Raw genomic sequence first — 25701 nt, forward strand, 5'->3', positions numbered from 1 at the left:
CCATGGCGGATGTCATATAACATCAGCTCAGGCCATAGTTTCTGATATGAGTGCACTTACCAGAAAGTCTAGATTTAAGTTATTAGCAGGCACAGCTAGAAGGGATCGTAACGGTTTCCTTGTTGGGTAGAATGGTGGTTAGATTCAGTGATAATCTCTATGTACTGACTGAAGACGCTAGTGCTTCTTGGAATAATGGAAGCCTGCAGCTATGGAGTTGGGGTATTGGAGTGTATTTATCATACGTGTCTTGTGTATCTGGCCGCTACCTAACCACATCTCCTGTCCCAGCCCAGACACCTTATAGTAAGGTGAGCACCAGAATTCTTGAAGAGCTCTGTCCTGACTGCCCTTTTTAGGCCAAATGGCAGCACTTATTTTTCCAAAGCAGAAGGGCATATTTACATACACTGCAGAACCACAGTGTTAAATGAAATGTTGTGACCTACAGGGATGTTTGATGAAAGGCAATCCATCTAAACAGTCCACCTCATGCAATCTGTGTATATATTCAAACATTATGTGTTTGACTGTCTATTCCTTTTTTTTTTCTGATTTGAGAGATGAGTAGAACTTTGTTGTTCTACATCATTAGGGCTAGCATAATAAAGTGCCACTGACTGGATAAAAAGATATATCTTATTTCTTCCCAGTTCTGGGAAACAGAAGTTTGAAATCAAAGTGTAGTGTTGTGTTGGCTTCTTTTCAAGTTCCTCTCTTTGGCTTATACGGGTCCATGTCTCCCGATTCCTTCACACGATGATTTCAGCGCTGTGGGATGGCTTTATTTTCATTTTACAAGGACTGGATTATACTGGATTAAGGCCCATGTGTGGTCCTAATCACCTTTTTGAAAAGCCCTATTTTAAAATACAGGTATCGTGAAGTATTAGGACTTCATATATGAGTTTGAAGTGGCACAAGCCTGTAATATTTATACCGATTGAGGAGAAGTTGATAATGGTTTTATCAAACGAAGAAAGACTTGGGATAAATTAGAATTGGAGAACAAGAGAGAGGTGTATGTATCTCAATTTCATAACAGTAACAAGATGTACAGATAGTGTGTCCCTCATAAATGTTCGTAGAAAATTATTTGGTGAAGGGGACATTGAGTAATTAGGTGGGTAAGTAGATATACTCCGTGTGTGGATGCCAGAAGGCCTCATCCCTTAGTTATTGCAGTTTAAAGGAGCCATGACAACAGAGAAGTAAGCTCTTCATGAGCTTAACAACTTCCTTATTTTAAAAGCTATGCTTCTGACTTACTTTTTAAAAAGACATATTTTTTTATTTTATGTATACGAGTACACTGTATCTGTTTTCAGACACACCAGAAAGGGCATTGGATTCCATTACAGTTGGTTATGAACCACCATGTGGAATTGAACTCAGGACCTCTGGAAGAGCCATTTTCCCAGCCCAACAACTTCCTTATTTAAAGGTTGAGCTGTTGACCACCTCTATCCATTGCTTTATGTAGCAACATTAGATAACATTGGGACCCTATGGAGAACCAGCAAACCTTGTTCTCTTCACAAATGACTGAATACTTCTACCACAGATAGGGTAGAGTTTAGTACTCACTGAATTAGGAAACATGTTATAGAAATAAAATCACTTCTCTTGGTTGCCTTCATGGCATTCATGACCATACTATTCTATTTATTTCATTTTTTAAGATTTCTTTATTTTATTTTAAGTGTATGAGTGCTTTGTATGTATGTATGAGCACCATGCATACTAGTACTTGACGGGGTGAGAAGAGGGCATCAGATTCTCTTGAACTGGGGTAACAGGATGGCTGAGAACTACCATGTGGGTGCTTGGAATTGAACCCAGGTCTTCTGCAAGGACAACAACAAAGTACTCAACCACTGATCCATCTCTCCAGCTCCTATACATTTCAGTTTATGCAAAAGAATTTTAGAGATGGGGTTCTTCCCAAGAATTCAATGGTCTTTTCATGTATGCTATCATCTAGAAATAACTGGCCTCCTAAAGACTCAGCTCAGTCCTGGCAAGGTGGTACAAGCTATTAACCCACAGCACTTGGAAGGCAGAAACAAGAGGATCTCTGTGAGTTTAATGCCAGACTCATCTACATAGTGAGTATCAAGCCAGCCAGGGTTGCATAGTAAGAGTCCCATCTCAAAAACAAGCAAACAAACAATGAAAACAAAAACCAAGCAACAAAAACAACAACCAACTCATGTCAGACCCCAGTAACAACAAATACCCTGGTGGGATGACACTTTTCTTGGGAGGATGTGGTATGCACTTTCACTCAGAGAGCAAAACAAGATGCTTTATGCTGTGTGACAAATTATATACATCCAGAGGCCAAGGAGTGGCTCTACTCTTCGTAAGTATTTCTATTAAATTTTGAGGCTTTTATACACTATATTTTGATTATATTTACTTCCCTACTTCTCTCAAATGTACCCCCTTCTTCACCCCTTCTGATTTTATGTTCTCTCCAGCCCCATGCACTCCTGTCTGGGACCATCCAGGCATTTGTGGTCAACCTGCCTGGAGCCACACTCTTCCTCTCCCAGAAGCTATCACCAGTTGTAGCGCCTCAGTTACAGGCAAAGGCTAAGAAGAACCTCCTCATTCCATGATAGAATGCTGACTGGCTTGTTGTACAGGTCTTGTGAAGGCAGCCAGAGCTGCTTCGAGTTTATGAATGCACTAGAGCCCATCATTATTAGTCATTCTGGTGATTTGTTTAATGATTGATGAGACCACAAGCACAATCAAGCTAATGATACATTTATCACTTCAGAAAATTTTCTTTGAGTGTGCTTCTTTTCCGTTGATATATTTTCTTTGGGAAAGTGATTATTAAAAAGCTTTTGCCGATTCTTTTAGGAATTAGATTGCTTTTATTGTTAACGGATTTTGAATGGTATCTTCTGAATTCAAGTTCTTAACCAGGAGTATGATTTAAAAGATTTTCTCCTAGCTTGTGGCTTTTATTATCATTATTTCAACCAAAGCTTAGTGTTTGTTTACATTTAGTTGTTTGTGCTTTCATGTATGGGTGGGTATGTATATCATGTGTGTGCAGTACTTGCGAAGGCCAGAGAGGGTGTTCTATCTGCTGAAATGGGAGTTAGAGAAGGTTGTTAGCCACAGTGTGGGTGCTGAAAACCAAACCTTGGTCTTCTGCAAAAGCAACAAGTACTCTTGACTGCTATGCCTTCTCTCTAGCCACTCAAGCATAACTTCTTAATGGAATCTAACTATGGAAATACCTAGATTATTGAATTTTTCATTAGTAGATTGTGATTTTGTACATGGAATATCTTGTGTAACTCAATGTTGCAAGTATAGTTCTTAAATTTTTTTATAGCTTTAATCTTATATTCAGGTTTGTCTATGCTTGATTTTCTTTTAAAATTTGCAGTATAAGGTATGAATCAAAGCTTATTTATTTTGTATTTAGGAATCAATATTCCCAGAACTATTTGTTAATATCTAACACTTCTTCATATTAAATTTTACCTTTCAAAATAAATGATATGTTTTCTGTTTGTTGATGGAACAATATGACTACCTCTTGAATTTTGATCTAGATATCTAAAATTTGTTAATATTTTTGCCCAGACATTCACAGATTTTAAAATAGTGTTCAAATAAGATTATCGAAACAAATGCATTAGTAATAATATTAATTTTGTAGAAAGAAATGAAAATTTTGCTTACTCAACACTAGAAGACGAAATACTTTAGAAGAAAATAAAGTTTTACTCATTCAATGTTTTTATATAGTAAATATTTAATTCTAAGTACATTCAAGAGTATGAATTGGGATTTTTTTTGAGAGGGAAGTTGCTTAATATTATATTTAATAGTAATATAAACTTAAGTATATTATTATATTTTATATACTATATATGTTATATATACTACATATTATATATTATAATATTAAATATAAAATTAATTGCTATCAACCTGTGCTCTTCTTAAAAGGGTTTTATTTATTTTAGTACATGTGCATGAGTTTTGCCTACATATATTTGTATGCGCACTCACTGTGTTTCTGGTGCCTAAAGAAACCAGAAGAGGCCATTAGATCTCCTAGAAATTGTGAACCACTATGTTTGTGTTGGGAACCAAACCCTGGTCCTTGGTCTCTGAAAGAGCAGTGTGTGTTCTTAACACACTGAGTCATGCCTTCAACCCCAATCTGTAACTTTATAGATAGTTCTAGGTATAGGAGCTAGAGTGATAGATAAGTGAGACCAGATAAAAACAGCCAAGAATACGACAAATACATTCATGAAAAAAACCCAAACTCAAAATGTCATGAGTGAAAGGAAGTTCATGATAGGACATTTTATACTTTGATAGACTTATTCACTTCATTGCTTTTCTTTTCAACTATTCTTAGTCTATGACATAGATGCAAAGGTGAAAAGGTGAAATCTGAAAGGTTTGGAAACCCTTGATGGTCTGTATTTTTGTTTTATTTTGATAATTGCTTTGCTTGTATAGGTATTTTGCATGCATGTATGTCTCTGCATCACATGTATGCAGGGTGTCAGAGGCCAGGCCCGAGTATAGGATTCCCTGGGATAGGTATTACGGATGATTGTGAGACTGTGTGTACACGTTGAAAATGGAAGCTGGTCCTCTGGAAGAACAGCCAGTGCTTTTCACTACTGAGGTATCTCTTGAGCTCTAGGCTGTAATTATTTTATCTTGAGTTTCTATCTTAAAAAGAGATCTTGTCTTGATATTGTGAATATAGAGATAATAATGCATCAAATGTTCTGCTTCTAAACTACTCTAATTTTTGCATTCTCCCTTTGAGTAATTCCATGTTAGAACAAATGAGTTAGTGATTCCACACTTAGTCATGAGACTTGAGTAATTCCATGTTCGAACATGTGAGTTAATGATTCCACACTTAGCCATGAGAATTGAGTAATTTCATGTTAGATCATGTGAGTTAATGATTCTACACTTAGTCATGAGACTTGAGTAATTCCATGTTCGAACATGTGAGTTAATGATTCCACACTTAGTCATGAGAATTGAGTAATTTCATGTTAGATCATGTGAGTTAATGATTCTACACTTAGTCATGAGAATTGAGTAATTCCATGTTAGAACATGTGAGTTAATGATTCCACACTTAGTCATGAGGACTGAGTAATTCCATGTTAGAACATGTGAGTTAATGATTCCACACTTAGTCATGAGGACTGAGTAATTCCATGTTAGAACATGTGAGTTAATGATTCCACACTTAGTCATGAGAAACGACAAACCAATTGTTCAAAGATGCAAACACTCAAATCTATTCTAGGTTTTGAATATATATGAAATAGCCAATTGAGCTGTTTCTCTTGCCACTTATCTAACATTTGTTTACAGTCTTAGGTCAAGGGGAGAGAAAACTATGAATATGAACTTCCTAATGATGCTTCAAAGAGCCAAGATATATGCACAATGCTGAGAGTGAGTACCAAGTCACATTTTAGACCAAAGACTCAAGAAGGTGTTGACAAATAGATGACTCAGAAATAAAAACTATGCTAAAGGTTTTGGCTATTAGTCTTTCTCTAGGCCATAATATATAAAACTAACATTTTTGTATTGCTTCAGCTCAAGGAAGGCCTTAAAGGCAGAATGTTGCCATTAACCTTACTCTGTGTCCCATAGAGTATTTTAAAAACAGGGAAAAAAAATCACAAGGCAAAAATGATCGAGGCTCTGAAAAGATCAGAAGAATGTTATTGTTATTTTTTTTAAAAAAATAAGCAGACAGTGAGACCTTCATCTACAAAGTTATTCTGAATTCAGTGTTGTAGACAGAGATTTCTATAATAAAAAAAGAGTGACCTGCAGCTCACTGTAGTTTTGAATCCGAGTGTTTCTTTCTTTTTTAATATTGTAACTTGAAACTTTATCTACTTTTTTTTATAATTTAACATCTTAATTTTAAGTAAAATACTTCCTTCTAGAATGATTTTAATTTAGGCAGTTGAATAATTCAATATATTTTATTTATATATTCTTTCATAACATCTGTAACATACTGTGAATTATATGAAGATATTTTCTTCAAAATTATAAAATACCTACATTTTATTACTTTTCTCATTAACTTTGCTCATATAATTAAGAAACAAGTGAATTAACAGCTTATAATGAAATGACAGGAATCAAAACATTAGCTCCAAAAACTACTAGAGAGTTAATTTCCAAATCCTTTTATCTGTCTAAGGAGCAGACAAACATGCTGTGAGAAAAAAAGTTTATTATTGACATAGACGCACCATGGACTGTGTCATTTAAGCAGGACCACAGGATCTTGTCCTTAAAATCTATGTACATTCCATTCTTACCAGCTGTGGTGGCCAGTTGTCAATGTGGAAAACATCTCTATCACACAAAGAGAATTACAAAAAGGAAAGAGTTGAGCTGAAGTTGACACAAATATTTTCAATGTACAGACTCATTTAATTCTCAGGATTATATCAAAACAAAGAAACAATTTATCCTTTGCCCCAGAGCTGAAACATGGTTGCAACTGATGTGGATGTGATATCCAGACGACTTTATCCCTACTCCACGGAGTTAGCTCTTAGGCATGTATCAGCTAATAGTCACTCACTAGCTACATGGAAAGTAGCTTTGTCTAAATCAAATTCTAACACCATGGAATGTATTGAGGGAAAGCTACATATCTTTTAAAAATACTTTTAAATTATTTTGTTAATTAGCTTAAGTTGGCATACAGGGTAATGTATTTCATTATGACATTTTGACATAGAAGAGGCATTATGCTTTGTTGTGATTTGTTCTGGTGTCTACTGCCCTCTGTTCCACTCTGCCTGGTTCTCTTCCTTTGCCCAAGACAGTCCCTGCCTCTGCTTTCTATGTACATGGATTCCATCATGGTCTCTTTCTCGCCCTTAAAACATTCCATCCACTCTCTTACCACCTTTTCTAGTTTTACACATACCTTTATATAAATACATGCATCTGTAATTTAAAATTTACATTCTTTTTACACAAGAAAATGTGGTACTTGTCCTGAATCTGGCTTATTTTACATAACATAATAAAACCCATGTCCCCCTGTTCTTCTGTGAATGTAATTATTATATTTGATTATGACTGTATAAAATTCCATTGTTTATGTGTATCGCCAGGGATTTGAACTCAGATCCTCATGTTTGTGTGGTAGTCACTCAATTGATGAAGCCATTCCTCACACCTCTGGGATTATTTTTAATGCATTCTATAATAGAATAGAGTGTTTTTTTTTTACTGCTTCTTAATATGCCAGTATTAGTTTAAAATTCATTTTTTTGAGAAAGAGGGTTTCACTATGTAATTCTAGGTTGCCTTGGAACTTACTATGTGGCCCAGGTTGATTTAGAATTTATAGGAACACCATGTAATGGGGTTGTAAGTCATTTACCATCATAGCTAGATAAAAAAAATGCACATTTCTGTGTTACAGGGTTTTTGTGATTTTCATTCTATCATACAAAAACTATAATCTTCAATTTGTCATCATTCTTAAACACAAGTGAATTGATGGGTTCAAATACCTTGTACAACAAGGAGTTCTTATGAAGTAAAGTTATCCAGGAGCTGAATCATCTGTTAATTCACATACATGGGTAGCAAGTAGTCTCTGGTTAGCTTTTTTTTTTTTTTTAATTCTCCTTAGTGAGGGTCTCTGAAATGCAAAAGAAATTGGGAGGTTTTAAATTTGATTCAGTAATAATAATACATTAAGTCATGTTAGATAGAATTAAATTCAAGCAAAACTTTCAAATGGGTTGTGATAGGATTTTGTGCCTACATGTGCCTCTGTGTGTGTGTGTGTGTGTGTGTGTGTGTGTGTGTTGTGTGTGTGTGTGTTCAACTATCATAATTCCTGGAGAAGTCCCATACAAATTTTAGAGGCAAAATCTCAATGTGGTTCCAGCTGCACACTGCTCAGGGGTGTGTGACTTAGTGTACTGCTCCCATAGCTTCCTGGTAACAGGCAGTGGACAAAGTTAGCCGATGTTGGCAAGTATTTTTCTGCTATTCGTATTTAGAGAACTCCTATTTCAGTCTAGTCATGGTATGCTATTGAAATTGTATCTGTAAAATCTCTTTGTGCTATGAACACCCTAGAGAATAGATCAGTGCTATGACTTCATGGAAACAACAAGGTACAGAGCCATTTCAATTTCTGTAAAGTTTCATAAACAGGTGACTAGAGCTATAGATGGACCTTAATACCTTTAGGGAACTGGTTCCAGGATCCATACCTATCATTAATACCAAATCCACAGTTCACATCTTTTCCATAAAATGGAGTACTATTTTTAACCTATACACTTCTTCCTATATACATTAATAATCTCTAGGCTATACATAATATACAATGTAATGTGGATGATATTTGAATAGATGCTAATCTATTATTTAAAGAATAATCAATTGTGTTTCCAATGTTTAAAGTTGGTGTTAAGCAGTAGATTGGCAGTCATAAAGGACAATGTAGTGGAAACAATATTGGAAGAATCTGGAAGAACAGAACTCAACCTCTTTGGAGTTATGATACTGTCTTTGTGGTTACAGTCAGCATTCAATAACATATACCATACTGCTTTGTTTTGTTCTGTTCTTTTGAGCATGAAATAAAATTCCTTTGACAGATTGGGAATTTCATATTATCATCTCAGTTTGGAGGGTGTTAAAGAGTTTAAAAAGAAGAGATCAGGAGAGATAACAGGACTAAACACTCAGCAGTTATAAGTAATTGTTTCTTTTTTTTTTTTTTTGCTTGTCCAACTTGAACTTCCTTTTTTTATTATATATTTTATTTACACTTCAGATGGCATCCCCTATCCCCATTCCCCCCCACCCCCCTTAGGAAACCCATATCCCATGCCCCCTTTTCCTTTTTGCATTTATACATTTTTTTTAAAAAATGTTAATCATAGGCTTTATAAGTTTGGAATTGTTCAGTCAGAGGTGTAACCCACTGACCGACCTAGATATAACAACTATCTTTGACTGGTGGAGATACATGAATATCTGCCTCCCTGTCTCCCCCCTAAGTAATTGTTTCTTGATGGTACATTCTGGATGTAACAATCCTAACATTTCTGCCTGTGAATTAAGGTTCATGGGACTGTGACTATTAACATAATTGTGAAGATACTTTCATGAATATGCTCTCAAACGTTGTTCCGTAGGTGAAGGTAGATGCCTTTGTGTATTCAGAAAAACACAAACATATTTGTTAGTTAATATTCACAAGTAAGTTTTTATTAGAAGAAAAAGTCTTTTCCTAAATAATACTTTAAACTACTTGTCCTGAATTTACAATTAATTTTACAAAATTAGGCTTTTGACAGATGCTTACCTTCACCCATCCTTTTGATTATGGATAATTTTTTAACTTAGTAAAAACAAAGAAAGTGCGATATATTATACAGACACCTGATCATGTCTGATTTATTTCCAAGACAGTCTGTCTTTTTTATTTGGGAGGATCACAGGTCACAATTTTTGAATTGATACTAAAGAACTAGCTGATAAATATAGACCACTCAAGTCAAATTACATTATTTTCTGAATTAATCTCGCTATTTGGTCCAAATGGAAGTACTAATTTTCTAATCTATACTTTAAGTATATTCTAATTTGTTTCTTCATAGAAACCACTTTAGATCTTTTTATTTACTATTGATGTTTTTCATGCATTTATTAAAAAAAAAAAACGACTTCTTATTTCTTCATGTCATTGAACTAAATAAGATCTGTAACTAAAATCAAAGTCAAATGTGTCTTTGGAAGACAGTATTTATTTTCCCAAAACAAATAGTACTGAATACTGACATACTTGCTTCTTAAGTTAGGGCCCTAGTTCTCCCAACCTAATCTTCAGTGGTCCAGTAGACTTGTAGGAGACAGGTGGGAGAGCTGGCATTTTATGTGAAGGGTAAATTAACACAGCCTGAACACAAAGCAGTGCGCTGAGATACTTACCAGGTCTTTAGCATGAAGAAGCAGCAAGGAAAATACAAAATGCATAAAGACTCCACACAGCAGGTTTAGAGCTTTGATAAAATATAAAATGTCTTTAACCCCTTTGCTGTTCTTGCAAACGCCTGCATTTCAGGAATTTTATTATTCCGGGGCTAACGTATTTTAAACCTCAATAACCGAATGTTTCCTTTGGGATACCTTCAGGCAAACTATATATTGATTTTCTCAGAATGCACTGTATTTTTCATTAGTACCAAGGTTTGGTGGATATCTAGTCATTTGTTCACCAAATTCCTCTGAAAATTAAAATGGACCACTCTATTTTGGATGGAAGCCTTTGGAGCATGGGTGTACTTTTTCCTCTCACCATGCAACACTACCAGAACATGCTTCTTGCCCAGAGCATGTGAAACCCAACTGCTATTTTTAACTTGGTCCACCATTTTCCTCTAAATAAACCTTCCTTTGAATTACCTATGACAGTTAGGTTATTAAAAACAAGCATACTGCCTCTGTTCCATATTCACTGTTTTCATGTGTTAGAAGATGCTGGACTCTCACAGTTGGGCGTAAGTTACTTAAGTGATTTTGTGTGATTCCAATCTTCTTCTTCATGAAACATTTCAAGTTGAGAAGAACTCCACTTGCCCCTCCAGTGTGCACTGACCAGCAGGCCAGGTACAGGAGGCCATGTCATCCAAAAATCTTATCTCTTATCTTGTCCTTTACCTCTTGATACCAAGACCACCTTCCTCCTCCCCCAACAAAGAAACAGTTTGATATGTGAATTGTCATCATGGGCTTGCTACTCATAATTTAGTTTCACAACCTTCTGCACTGAGTGCATAGCAATTTATCCATGTTATAAACAAGAAGCTGCTGATGTTGTATGCAATGATTTCATTGAAAATTCAATGATTTGAGAGGATTCTGGGTCAATTCCACAGAAATGTCAAACATCTGTTATGAAGTTGTGGTTTGAATAGAAATGGCCCTCATATGTTTGGATATTTGGTCACTGGGGGTTGGTGGTACTTGACAGGGATTAATAAGTGTGGCTTTGTTGGAGGAATCATCACTGGGAGGTGGGCTTTGGGAGGTTTTAGATGCTCAAGCCAAGCCTAGTGGTTAATCTCTTCCTGCTACTGACCAATCTGGATATAAAACTCTCAGCTACCTCTCCAGCACCATGTCTGTCTGCATGCTGCCATGCTTCCTGCCTTGAGGATAATGGACTAAATCTCTGAAACTGTATGCCAGCCTCAACTAAATGCTTTCCTTTGTAAGAGTTGCCATGGTCATGGTGTGTCTTCACACTGACTAAAACAGATGGAGTACTAATCTAGAGTGCAAACACACGCTACGCCATGTTTCCTGGTTGTGTCCTCAAGTGCTTTGAATCCCTTTCTTGAGTAGAGAACTTTTCTAGGCATGGAAGAGTCAAAAGTGAAGTTACCAGAAACATACTTCCAGTTATAAAATATATGTGTACTTAAGGAAAAAGGTGAGGGTAGTTAAAACAAATGTAACTGGCAAAATGAGTGTGAATTCAGGCAATTGATAAAGGCTTAGGAGACAATAAAGCAGAGAGCTATAAAGGGAAGATTGCAACTGAGATGGAGGAGTACAGACAATTACTTACAGTTGGCTGATGACGTCACTAAAGAGGTGAGATTTAACATAGTCCTTTAAGAGTAAGGATCTTGGTATGAACTGGGGCTGAGAGGAAGAAAGGTTGGCAGAGAACAGAGAGCAAGGTGCCATCATTACTGTAACACAAGAAACTTTTCCTTGAATTAAACAGAATTGTAAGATAAATGTGTGATTTCGGGGTTCAGAGTATAGAACTTTGGGTCAGGATCAGATTAACTCACGATGTACCATTATATGATTTGGGATAAAATATTCTTTAAAAATTCATGTGAGAAGGAAATAGCAGAAAAAGTTAATTTAATGAAGTATTGAGAATTTTTGTGTATTCCATTCTGAGTTAGGTAGATGGACAAGCATACTCCTAACAAAATGAAGCCATATAATATATTTACGCCAGGCAAGTTGTGGGTTAAAACTATGTTTTATAAGATGTATGAAAAACATCGGTTAATCTCAAAAGTTGTCCTCCAATCTGAAACTACACTTTCATGGAGTGTTTTCAGTTGAGACTGTAACTTCTTTTCTAGTATGTTCACTATGATTGAAATCAAGTTTACATTGAAAGATTTTAAGTTTTACATAATGGATACTTATCAAGATTCGGTTTATTAATTTTATTAACACTTTCCTTTTCCCTTTTATTGAAAACAGATTCCTTTCCACTTCCTCTACTCATCCCAGCTCTTCCCCAAACCCCTTCCCCTTGAACCCACTCACTTGCTGTCTTTTATTAGAAAATACACAGGCTTTTAAGGGATAAAAATAAAATCAAACAAAACAAAAACAAACACATAGGAATAGAAAAAAACAAGCAAGCAGAAAGAAAAGAGCCCAAGAAAAGGCACAAGAAACAGAAACAGACTCAGACTCACTGGTTTGCACACTCAGGAATCCCATAAAAACACTAAAACTGGAAGCCACCAAGGATCAAGGGTAAAAAGAGAGACAACCCTCATAAAACATACAAATAAAGTAAGACAGAAACAAAAATTAAAATATTAAGTAAACAAACAAATACGCAAGCAAACAAGTTCTTGACATGAAAAGGAGCCTCCAGAGACGCCTTCCACTTCATTTTCAGTTGACCATCTACTGCCGAGCGTAGAGCCTACCCAAGAGTTTATTTACCCAGTAAGACTTTACTGGCGAGAATTAAGTTTTCATTTGCAAGTGGTTTTCTATTGGAGATAGCTTCTGGGTTAGGTATGAGGGCATATGTCCACTTCTCTAGGACCCCATCTGGTATAGACAGTTACAGGCCTTGTGCATGCTGCCTCAGTCACTTTGACTTCATATGTGCTTAGGTGCTGTTGACTTAAAGGTCCTTCCTTGATTTCTTGGTGTCCTCCAACCTCTTCTACACAGTTTCCAGAACCCTGAGGGGCAAGATTTAATGAAGACATCCAATTTAGGGCTATATATTTCAAGGCCTTTCACTCTCAAAGTAATACCTGGCCTGTGGGTCTGAATCTGTTCCCATCTCGTGAAGGATGAAGCATTTTTGATGGCGACTGAGAAAGGTACTGGTCTACGCATATATCGGGAAGTCATTAGAGACATTTTATTGCTACTTTTTTTTAAACGATAGTATTCGATTTTCTTATAGGTATCTAGCTTTGGGAAATCTAGTCACAGGCGGTTGGTTACCCCATGCAGTTCTGGGTATAGGTTTCATTTTCTGGCATGGACCTTTAATCAAATCAAATGTTGGTTAGTTACTCCCACAGACTTTGTACTACTATGATATTAACATACTTGAAGGTAGGACACCATTGTAGATCAAAGGGTTTATAACTGAGTTGGTGTTTCCGTCTCCTGTGATAGTATGTAGAGTACTTTTCTGTACCAAAGATTCAAGCATTTAGGCATAATGGTTCTATGTAAACACCAGCTTGACTTTTTCATTTTCAGTGACGAAGTTGTCTACAGCACTGGTGGCCTTGCTGTTAGTTTGTAGAGACTGTAGTCTTGACAACAGACTGGGTTGCTTGGGGGTTTCCCATGGCCAACAACTCAATTAAGGATAACCCAATCCCAGTATTTGGAGCTTCATTTAGTGACCAGAGATGGTTAGTCGGGGCTCTATCTTCCCCATTATTTGGCAATTTCATTTAGATCACCTTCAGATATGTGTATAATAAGATTCTCCTGTATTAAGTTTCCATATCAACCTTCAAATGGTCCTTAAGTTAGCTGTTTCTCCCTGTATTCCCTCCCTTGCTCCCTCTTCTCTCCCTCTCCCAACTTGATCCTCACCTCAATCTATCTACAACAATATATTCTATTTCCCTGGGAGATCTAGCTGTGCCTCCTACACCCTTACTTCATACTGATCTTCTTTGGTTCTATGCATTGTAGCTTGGTTGCCATTGATTAACATCTGATGTCCATATATACATATCATACCACACCATACCATACCATGCCATTCTATACCATACAATACCATATTTGTCTTCCTGGATCTGGGTTACCTCACTCAGGATGACATTATCTAGTTCCATCAATTTACTTGTGAATTTCATGATTGTATTTTATAAATGGTTAATTAATATTCCATTGTGTAGACATAACACCTTTATCCATTCTTCTGTTGAGGACCATCCAGGTTATTTCCAATTGCCAGTTATTACGAATAGAGCAGCAATTAGCATGGTTAAATTAGTGTCTCTGTGGTATGATGAAGCAGCCTTTGACGACATACATGCTCAAGTACAAACCATTATGACGGATGAAAATCAATCTTAGACAAGACAAGTTGCAAAGGAAACTATGAGACAAGACAAGCAGCCTGAAAAGAAGTAGAAACCAGCTGAGATGCCTAGAAGAGGTACAGACCAGCTAAGCCACCTGGAAGGGACAATCTCTAACCTGTTCAGCTGCCTGCAGGCTCTATGATGTGCTGTGGGTTTTCCAGTTTTTGTGAGGTGTCACCCATGCCTGGAGTGATTTTGTGAGACTGCCATCTTTGAGTCACTTTTACACCTACCTGTAAGTAAACCTTCACCCATATTCCTACAGATAAATCCAATAAAAGTCAGTGGTTCACCAAGCTGGACCTTGGTGATATCTGTACTTTAGTTTGTCATGGGTTCCCTATCTGAGGAGAATATAAGTGTGCATTGTGTCTTCCCAGAAAAAGTCTTGTCACACAACACCAGTCACTCAGTACCTCATGCACTTAGGGCTTCCTTCACTCCCAACATGCCTTGATATAGACATCTCATTTCAGACCCAGTATTCCAATGTCACTTCTTATATAAGAAGAATAAAAGAAGAAGAAGAAGAAGAAGAAGAAGAAGAAGAAGAAGAAGAAGAAGAAGAAGAAGAAGAAGAAGAAGAAGAAGAAGAAGAAAGACGATGACAACAACAACAAAAACAACATCTCTTTTGAAGGCCAAAAGTAACACTAATCTATGGCTATAAACATAAGCATTTAGAAGCACAGCAATCATCCTTGATCCTATAACTTCCACAGCCATGCATGTTTGAATAGTTTTCCTGGACTATCCTAAGTTCTCTCTTATGCAGTGTGCCTGAAATCTAATTATAAAGCAAATAATTACCCCTGTAACAGTGATGCCACTATGGCCTTACAGAATACATCTTGTCTAGTGGTGTAATTATAGCTCAAAGGGTTCACAACTGTATAAGAGTGTTAATGACTTTTCTCCCTTGTGATAATTTAGTTTGATTTCTCCATATATTACTACCAAAGTGTTTGCTGTCTTCAGCAATAGAGTATTACTTTCATGTCCCAGTAAGTAACACCAAGAGCAATGGCAATACCCTATATTGTTTTGGAGACTTCTGGGGTCTACCTAACCAAATGTCTGTTAGGTGATATCTTGCATCTGGCACTGGAATTTCCCTTTATAACCTTTGGCTTCTGGGAGTAGCATTATCAATTTATGAAGGGTATCTTCATTCAAATTCTTTAAAAAGTTGGATCAGGATAAGGCTCTTCTCACTTTAAAAATATTGATAAGAAGACAGAATCTGAAATAGCTGTAATGAAATCTTTGTAGCAAAATACATATTTTTATTTCCTTGCTCTCTTTACATCATTTTTCTCTGCTGTTCTTAATTTGCTTCCCAATAAATTTACCAATGCAACTGATAGCTTTGTGACAGCCTATATTTTTCCATAGAAAATACTATTTTAATATTTTCATTAACCTTTAATAAAAAATTTGTTAGTCTTTATTTGTCCATCTGCAGATAGTATTTTGCTTCCAAATATTTTCTCTGTTAACTCTCTCTTCTTTTTAAAAATATGAAGAGCTCATGCTCATACATAGAACATGAATAGGATGTTACTTTACCCAAGGCATTGATTAAATAATTTTCTTCTTTGTTAAAAAAAAAAAAAGTGACAAGAGATTAAGAACATTGTGGATAATTTTTATAAAGAGTTAATTTTTAGAATGATTATGGTTTTTCAGTACAGTAAGACTACTTCTCTTTTAAGGTCTCTGTGCTTTAGTGGACATATCATGCACGATGCTCTTCTAGGTATCACTGGAGAGTTTTTGTTCTCTGGTTCTTCCTTGGTCCAGTATGATCTTGAAAGTTAAATGTGTATTATTCACTGCATAAGCACTGGACCTAGTGTCCTAGGTCCTAGTGCCTGCAGTGAACAGAAGGAAGGACTGAGAAGGACTGAGTGCTTCTCAGTCTCATGAAGCTTTTGGTTTGAATTGTGGCCTGAGACCACGAAAAGTTTAGATAGCTCTGGTGCCTGCAGTGAATTTGCCATTGAAAGGAAAATTAATAAAATATGGTTACAGGGGATTTTTAAAGTTGGAGGTTGAACATTTTCAAGAAAAGTAAGATGGGAGTGGTTCAGTTAGACCCTGTGTTTAGCCTTGGCAAAGATTCTACAGTTGTCGAGCTAGATCTTAGGGATCATCTGCTTGGCTCCACATTGTAAATATGAGCATAACAAGGTGTGTCTCAAAGTTGTGTGTCAAGTGGTTGTTCTATGGCTCACCTAGGATTCAGCTATTGCTAAATAGTACTTATGATAAACATGTTTATGTTATTTTATTTGTTTGTGTGTTATTTAAAATATACTCTTTTATTTATTCTTTGGGAATTTCATTCATACATGCAGCAATTGACAGAGAGCCTTGGCTTTCCTGAATTCAACAGCTTTCCAATTCCACCATCTTGTCTATTTCAGGACAGAAGTGTTTGAATGAAATTTCTGGTCTTTAAAAAAAGAAATGTTAGGTTTCATAGATTTACAGAAACATTGTGAGAATAATGCCGAGTTCATACGCATAGTTGCTTTCTCCATTATTAACATTATTCTGGTATTATATATTGATCAGTAGTAATATTGATATATTAATGTCATCGTTTTCCATTCTTTGGTAGATTGTAAATGTTCTGCTAGCCCCCTCTGTTCTATATCTGTTCTTGGATCTCAATACGAATTCCAAATTATATTTAATTATCATGTTTCATTAGGTTACTCTTGGCTGTGACAATAATTTAGATTTGTTTTTTTGTTTTGAGGACTTAGTTTTGATAAGTGTTGGTTGCATATCTTGTTGCATATCTTGTGTTTTGTGACTGGAATTGTTTTAATATTTCTTTTGACATTAGCCTGTCATTAGGAGTCTTGAAAAGAAAGATGGGTGAAAATATGCCTTTTTTTCACCAGGTATCATATGAGGGAAAAATATCATTGGCAAAATCTGTTGATGTTGACTTTAGCCTTGATGAGTTGGATGGTATCATTGGTGACAGTGGCAACATTTGTCAGGTTTCTTCCCTATAAACTAATTTAACCCTTCCATAACACACAAGTGCAATTATTTTCTACCTCTTTAAAAGTGGAATGGCTACAGAACTTATCTGGAATTTACGTGGATTAGAGTTTACTATTTTTTTTTTGTAATTTACACAATTTTGAAAATGTATTAATGAATCAGATTTGGCAGAATGAATCAGACACAGATATATTTCATGGGAAGAGAAAACAAAGCAAGGCTACTTAAGATTAGTGCATGGAAGGAGGTAGAGTGGAGTTCATTTAAGTTCTGAGCAGTTACTTTCTTTCAATGCAATTGGGTTCAGGTGAGTTTGTGCAGTTCCATTTGGTTCCATTCAGTTCAGTACAATTCGGTTTGTGGAGTTCAGAGGCAGTTTCTCCAAGCAGAGCAATTCAATAAGAAGCCTAGAGAAGCCAGTTTGAATCAGTCAGTTTAGAGAGGAGTTTGAGACAGAATAGCTGAGTTAAATCAGCCAGAGTTCAGAAAGAACTAGAACGAATGAGTTTAATCAACACTAAGTCTCAGAGGCTGAAACATTGTAGGCCTAGGTCAGCAGAAGATGATATTGTACAGAGGCTAGAGGCTTCCAGACCTGGGCCTAGGGATAGTTAGTACAGAGAAAAAAAGACGTTCAGCACGGCTTAGGTTCAGCTCTCATCTCATCCCTTCATCTGCAGACATAATATCAACATTTACATTTACACACTCCTAATGTATTTTTTAATTTGTACATATCTCAAGGTTCCTTCCTTTTATTTCAATGTTCTAGGGATTTTGACAAGTGAACAATATCATGAATTCACCATTACAATAACAGCTACACTCTAAACTCCATGTATCCACCTGACAAGCCTTTCTGTCAGGGCTGAAGTCCCAGACAACAATCTGTTCCTCAAAGTTTTTCTTTTTCTATGATGACAAATCAGTAGAGTAACAGTGTAGTAGCCCGTGCGGACTGGCTTCTTTCACTTTGTATTTAAGATCAATTTATGTCTTTGTACAGTATTAGTTTTTAATCAAATAAGATGTCTTTTACTGTGGTTTTACTTGAGATGGAATAAAGCTAATTGTATAAATAGCCACAAAGAACAGAGTACTAGTAGGTAATTGATAACCCTTCTGAGGAAGAATGCATATCAGCATTTTTATTTTAATAGTGCTCTTTCTGAGAGAAACATGAGACACATAGACAAATAATCTTATTACTTTAGCAAAAAAGGTATAGATTTCATTATAAATGAATAAATATTTGGAAGCATTGTTATAAATTAGCATATTTTAAAATTTACACGTTACTGAAACATTTCTTATGTTTCCATGTAGTCGTCAAAATTATAATCCTTCATGCTTTTCGTTTATTTTTTCTTTTAAAATTAAACCTGTTAGTCATAATTTCATTACTCATATATAAAGAAAAAATTAGGTGTATTTTCCATCAGCTTTTGAATGTCTTCTAAACTTTTATGCTTTTAATTTCATGTAGTTTTATAATATTTTGTTAAGATTCTTTACAAGCAAGTTTTTAAATTTAACTGTTGAATAATCATTTGGATGTTGATATTTCCTATTCCATTATTGAAAAAAATTATATGATAATATTTTAATAATCACTTTGTAAACAAATTTTTCTACATATTTTAATTTTCCTTATAGACATTCTTAGATGAAAAATAAAGTTCAAATCTTGTATCAATTAGAGATAATTTCATCTGTAAGAAGCAATAACCCTCAACTAAAAAAAAGCTTACATCATCTTCAATTATAATTAAATAATAATTATTTTATGAATTACTTAAAATTTGTTATATCATACAGAAAAGAACCCAGAGTTAGAAATGAGAAGTGTTTCACTCAATGAAGAGGTAGCATAATGACAAACCTTTGTCCTCCCTGGGGCTTTACATTCTTGCTGTGCCTGCTATCAGGCTTGCTTCCTCCTTGGTTGCAATTTGCTGTTGTTGTTCTGGGTAGACAAGCCTTTACCTAGGCTGCGCGTTTACTTATTTGTCAGTGTAAGAAGTTATTAGTATTTATTATTACCATTGTATTTATCATTGCTATGTGTGTGTATACATGTTTGAATGCATGAAGTATGTGGTCATTTGTCCCCCCGTGTGTGTGTGTGCAGAGATCAGAGGGCTGAGTTTTCTAGTCCTCTGCTTTTGCATGGATCCAGGTAGAGCTCAGTTTACCAAGCCTGCACGGCAAGTGTATCCACTTGCCGAGACCCTCACTGGTCCCTGTTTATCCATTTTTAATCATTCAAAGGCACTTCTGAGAAGTCTCTAGTGATGCTTTCTCAGATCTCATTGTCTAGGTTTGAGTCTTGTCTGGCCAAGTGAGCAGGGCCTCATGACTGGCTCAAACTATCATTTTTATTTCTTGGGCAGATTACTCTGTATCAGTGTTCTTACATCTAAAAATTTCTCCTATAAGTATTTGATACACTTCTTTAGAATCCAGATTTCATGCAACTTTCAATCATTTAGACAATATCTTCAGGTAAAACTGGCAGAGAAATTCAGGCATCTTCCCGTAAAGGCATCTTCATGCGAGCAAATGAACAATGGTACAATTGAGTATAAATTTCATGTACCACAAATTAATCTTTTGTTAAAATCTATATAGATGCTATTTCAGTGGTTCAGGGAATTAAAGGACAGAAACACAGCATCCCTACAAGGAGAATGTGTGCTCAAGCTCATGGTGACATTTTTTCTTTCACTGGTTTTAGAAGCTTTCATTTTGTCTGTATTTAAAATCTTTTAACATCTCTCAATTTTATATTTTAACTGATGTCCCTTGAAATCTACCTTCTCTGCACATTAAGAATTTTTTAAATTAGGAAATACTGTTTCTATTAATACCTTCAACTTCAAACTATGTTGCTATCCTTCAAACTTATGCTTTCTTCCCTAGAAGCTCTGATTTCTGTTCTCAGTTTGCATCTCTTAGATTTTTATTATCTCAGTCCTGGTTTGTTTTATTAGGGCATAACTAACAAAAATTGTTTACATCCCCCTTGTAAGAGGCGATGCTTTAGTATATATATATAATAGATTACCATAATCAAGATAAAAACATATTCATTGCCTCATCAATTTATCTTCCTGTGATAAGTATACATAAGATCTACTCTCTCAACAACATTCAAGCATACAGTATGCTATTATTAGCTGTGGTCATCATTTTATACAGTGTGTTTCTGTCTTGGGTAAGTTTGTATCATTTGGCCAACATATATTTTATTTTATTCTCTCTGAAATTTCTTAGATGGAATTTCCTTCCATTTCTAAAGTTGTATTGCTTATATTTTTGTCTATATCCTGTTTCCTTGTAAACAGGCAAATTTAATTTGCATTTTATTTCCTTTTCTTATTTAGTCATTAATATATTAATTTAACACCATATTATTTCATGATGGCAACAGAAGCAGAGTTCTGTCTATTTTTATCAAAAAAGGAAGGTATTTTTTAGAAGTCTCTAAAGATACAGTTTAACTACCCACTATGAACCAAACACTGTTTCTGGTGCTAGAGATATATTGGTGAAAATATAAGACACAGTTTAATTCTAGTGAAGAGACAATGTAAATGGGCAGATTACAAAAGCAAATAATTAATTTGATGAACAAAAATGACACTGAGTTATGAACTAGGGTAATGCGCATTGTTACTTTATGAGATATGTTCAGAGAAGTCTCACTGCAGGGGAGGTTTGCTTTTTTTCTCCAGTGCTCTGCTTTTCTATCTATTTCATATGCTTTATTCAGAGAATTTTTGTTGTTTTGTAAGTAAATGAATGAGAAGAATGAGTGGAATATTTTTAGATACTATATTTTTTTCAGATTAGAAGGGGCCAAATCTTTAGGTATTTTAATGTGGTGCATTTGGATGGATGCCACTAAGGATAGGATATCCTCTAACTGATGTATTAGGATTGTGATGCTGGTTGTTGTTCAGGTCACAGATAGCAACATATAAAATAAAATGTAAAAATAAAAATACAAACATGGTACTGATGCAAATGGTCCTTGTGGAGAGTAAGGTGACTGTGTTTAGAGAGAGAACAGTACAAGTGGAGGAATATGAGAAACTCACAGAATTTCAAGCCATTAACTTGGGTAACTCAGTGAATGGTTGTTACATTTCCTGAGATGGGATGTGCTAGGGAAGAAGTAGGTTTGGAATTAGATAGGGAGATCAAACAAATTTGCAAATTTGTGTTTGCTGAACTAAGGAAACATTCTTGATATCCAAAGAGAGAGACTGAGTAGGCAACTGGCTGTGGTGAGATTAAAGAAGAGAGGAAATCAATCTGGCAGTTTCTCAGAAAATTGGAAATAGTTCTACATGAATGTCCCTCAACTGAAGACTGGATACAGAAAATGTGGTTGACTTACACAATGGAATAATATTTAGCTATTAAAAACAAGGACATCACAAATTTTCAGGCAAGTGGATCAAACTAGAAAATATCCTGAGTGAGGTAACTCAGACTCCAAAAGACATGCATAGTATGTACTCACTGATAAGAGGATATTAGCCAAAATGTACAGAATTCCCAGGATACAACCTACAGATTGTAAGGAGTGTAACAAGCAGAAATGCCCAAGTGAAAAGGCTTCCATCCAACTTAGAAAGAGTTAATCACACAAGGCAGATGGAAGGAGGGATTTGGGTGGGATAGGGAACAGGGAGAGGAAACAGGGAACAGGATCAGATATGGGGTCGGGTGGGGGGGAGGGGGACGGGAGAGAATCCAGGAGGGCCAGGAGAATAAACAGAAATAAACAACCTCAGGGAGTTGGAGGTGGGGGGACCCTCTAGAAAGTACCAGAGACCTGGGAAGTAAGACACTCTCAGGACTCATTGGGGGCTGACCTTACTTAGCCAAAATGCCCAACACTAGGGAAAAAGAACTTGAAGAGTCCACCTCCAGTAGATGAACAGGGCCTCAAGTAGAGGGACAGGCTTATTCACAGTCAAAATCCCTGACTCAGAATTGTTCCTGTCTAAAAAAAACCTGCAGGGACAAAAATGAAGAAGAGACTGAAGGAAGGTGGTCCAATGACCGGCCCAACTTGGTTTTCATCTCACAGGGGGACATTAAAGCCTGACACGACTATGCTATGATGTATCTACTGACAGGAGCCTAGTATGGCTGTCCTCAGCTGCAACAGCTGATGACTGAGACAGAAGCAGACACACCCAACCTTTGGATTGAATTAAGGAACCCCTGTGGTCGAATTAAGGGAAGAATCTTACCAATCTATGAACATGGGAGATCTTTCCATCTTCTGAGATCTTCTTCAATTTTTTCTTCAGAGACTTGAAGTTCTTGTCATACAGATCTTTAACTTTCTTGGTTAGAGTCACACCAAGGTATTTTATATTATTTGTGACTATTGTGAAGGGTGTCATGTCCCTAATTTCTTTCTCAGCCTGTTTATCCTTTGAGTAGAGGAAGGCTACTGATTTGTTTGAGTTGATTTTATATCCAGCTACTTTGCTGAAGTTGTTTATCAGGTTTAGGAGTTCTCTGGTGGAAGTATTGGGGTCACAAGTATACTGTCATATCATCTGCAAATAGTGATATTTTGACATCTTCCTTTTCAATTTGACTTCCTTTGACCTCCTTTTGTTGTCTAATTGCTCTGGCTAGGACTTCCAGTACTATATTGAATAGGTAGGGTGAGAGTAGGCAGCCTTGTCTACTCCCTGATTTTAGTGGGATTTGCTTCAAGTTTCTCTCCATTAGTTTGATGTTGCCTACTGACTTGCTGTATATTGCTTTTACTTTGTTTAGGTATGGGCCTTGAATTCCTGATCTTTCCAAAGCTAGATGTCCTAATGTAGGGGAATCTGAGGGAGGGGAAGTGGAAGTTGGTGGGTGGAAGAATACCCTCATAGAAGCAGGGGATGGGGGTGGGATAGGGGGTCTCTGGGTGGGGGACCAGGAAAGGTGATAACATTTGAAATGTAAATAAAGAAAATATCCAATTAAAAATACCTGCAAGTAAAAAGAAAGAAAGAAAGAAAGAAAGAAAGAAAGAAAGAAAGAAAGAAAAGAATTGAGCTTTCAATGACTTTCCTAGCTCAAATTTCCAAACATTTCAAAGTCCTCCTCACAACAAAATGATGAGGCCTATCACAACAATGTTCCACCCTCTGGTACTAATATCTGTTTTAGTTTGCTTCTCTGTTAATGTAATAAAATGTTGACCAAAAGCAACCAAAGAAAGGAAAGCATTTGTTTGGCTTACACTTCTACAACACAGTCCATCATTAAGAAAGGTTAGGGCAAGAATTCGAGGCAGGAATCTAGGCTCAGGAGCTGAAGTAGAGGCCTTGAAGGAGTTTTGCTTACTGGCTTGCACCCCAAGGCTTGTTCAGCCTGCTTTTTTATACAGCCTAGGACCACTTGCCCAGCCAGATGTGGCATTACTCACAGTAGAGTAACTCCTCTCAAATAAATCATTGACCAAGAAAATATTCCATAGATAAAATGAATCCTAATGATACTCTTCTATACTCATCCATCAGTGTCTTGTTCCTCCTGCAGCAGATGGGAGCAAGCTCAGGGAACCACAGCCAGGCATCTAGAGAACGAAGAGACCTTGGAACACTCAGCCATAGTTGGGGCGTCTCCACTGCATCCCTGCCTTCAGCGCTCAGGGAACTCCTCAGAGGAGGAAGCAGAATTTATAGGAGCCAGAGGGCATGGAGGATATCATGAAAATAAAGCCCCCCTGCAGAATCAAAGTGATCAAAGATCATAAGAACTCACAGAGACTGGGGATCCCTGCATAAGATCCTCTGTGTATAGTATGGATTCTAGTTTGGGATTTTATGGGATTAATGAGTCTGTGAACTAGTGGGTTCTCTGATTCTTGTGCCTGCTCTTGGACACATTTTCTTTTGTTGTTTTATCTTTTCCAACTCTGGTGTGATAGTTTTTGTTTTATCTTATATTCTATTTTGTTATATGTTATTACTATTTCTTAGAAACCTATTCTTTTCTAATGAGAGACAGAAAGAGAGTAGACTTGGATGGGAGGGAAGGTGGGGAGGAAGCAGGAGAGAAAGGATACCTTAATCAGGATGCATGTTGAGAACAGAATGTGAAGGGAGTCTAGCCAGCTGGAGTGTGGCAAACACGGCAGGCCTCGCCCCTCTCCCCACTTACTCTGCCTTGCTAAAATCTATTAGATTACATTTCTAAAGCCACCACGGTCCATTCCTTTACTTGGTCACTTCCTCCTTCTGTGGTTGACTACCAAGTTCCAGCTATCAAAGTACTAAAGTCCAGCAATTCAAATCCCCCTTTGGCTCACCTCATTAACACCTCTGATTAAAACTGAGCAGCTCATCCTAACAGGGTTTCCTCTTTACCTTTGTGAAACAACACTTGTCTATGGGCCAAGTCTGTCTCCTCTAGATCCAGAGGCAGTCCTTTGTTCCCTGGAATGAATACTCTCTTCCCCTCTCCCTGTTCCTTTCTCCTGCCTTCCATCCCTGTGAGGCAAATAAGTCTTTGTTCTGAGAACTTGGTCTTGGGCATCCTGAGCTGATACTGTTCTTTTACAGAGCCTACTTTTCATAAGAAGAATCAGAAAAGATTTGCATCATAGACTTACAGGACCATTTGATGGAACTGATTTCTCCATTGATGTTTCCTCTTCTCAGATATCTCCAAGTTGAGTGAACTTGGTCAAATTAAGGAGCACAAAGCCTAAACTGTTCAGACTTAGAGTTTCCTAAACTCACCAAAAATTCCTAAAATTTGATGTAGCTCAGCTCTTTGCCTTATCTTGAATCACAATCTCTCCCACTTGGTTGACATCACTGGTTTCCTGGCCTCTGAGGATGTGCCTTCACAATTTTGTTGGCAAATTTCCTTCCTCACATCTCCTTTAAGATTTTTTTTAACATATTCTGTGATCTCTAAATTCCGTTGCCAATTGGAGTCCAGAAATGGCTAATTCCAGGTCTGCTGTAAGAAAAGATATAATCCATGCTAGAGATGTCCTGTATTTTGATAAACAGAGAGGCTACTGAAGTTTGGAGTTATGTAAAATGAAACCAAAAAGCAATCAACAGGACTCAGTTTGAAAGTACTCTCTGAAAAGATGTGAGACAATAACAAATGATAATTACATCATTTTAAAGCAAAATAGACATATTAAAGCCCACATATTATTGCCTTTGCCTAATAGGCCTTTTCCAAGGATATTGAAAAC

General features: G+C 36.4%; 1 protein-coding gene across 2 annotated transcripts in view; it reads left to right on the forward strand.

The window, feature by feature from the left end:
- Positions 1–25701, forward strand: part of LOC143440362 (uncharacterized) — a 180997-nt gene that overhangs the window by 52422 nt on the left and 102874 nt on the right. Inside the window, exon 4 of one of the 2 annotated variants that reach the window (XR_013108100.1) lies at positions 5392–5475. The exons of the other annotated variant lie outside the window; for it this stretch is intronic. The gene's annotated coding sequence lies outside the window, so the exon portion shown is untranslated. The remainder of the gene's footprint in view (positions 1–5391; positions 5476–25701) is intronic. 2 annotated transcript variants of the gene reach the window in all.

Source organism: Arvicanthis niloticus, chromosome 29, assembly GCF_011762505.2.
Source record: "Arvicanthis niloticus isolate mArvNil1 chromosome 29, mArvNil1.pat.X, whole genome shotgun sequence".
Lineage (NCBI taxonomy): Eukaryota > Metazoa > Chordata > Mammalia > Rodentia > Muridae > Arvicanthis > Arvicanthis niloticus.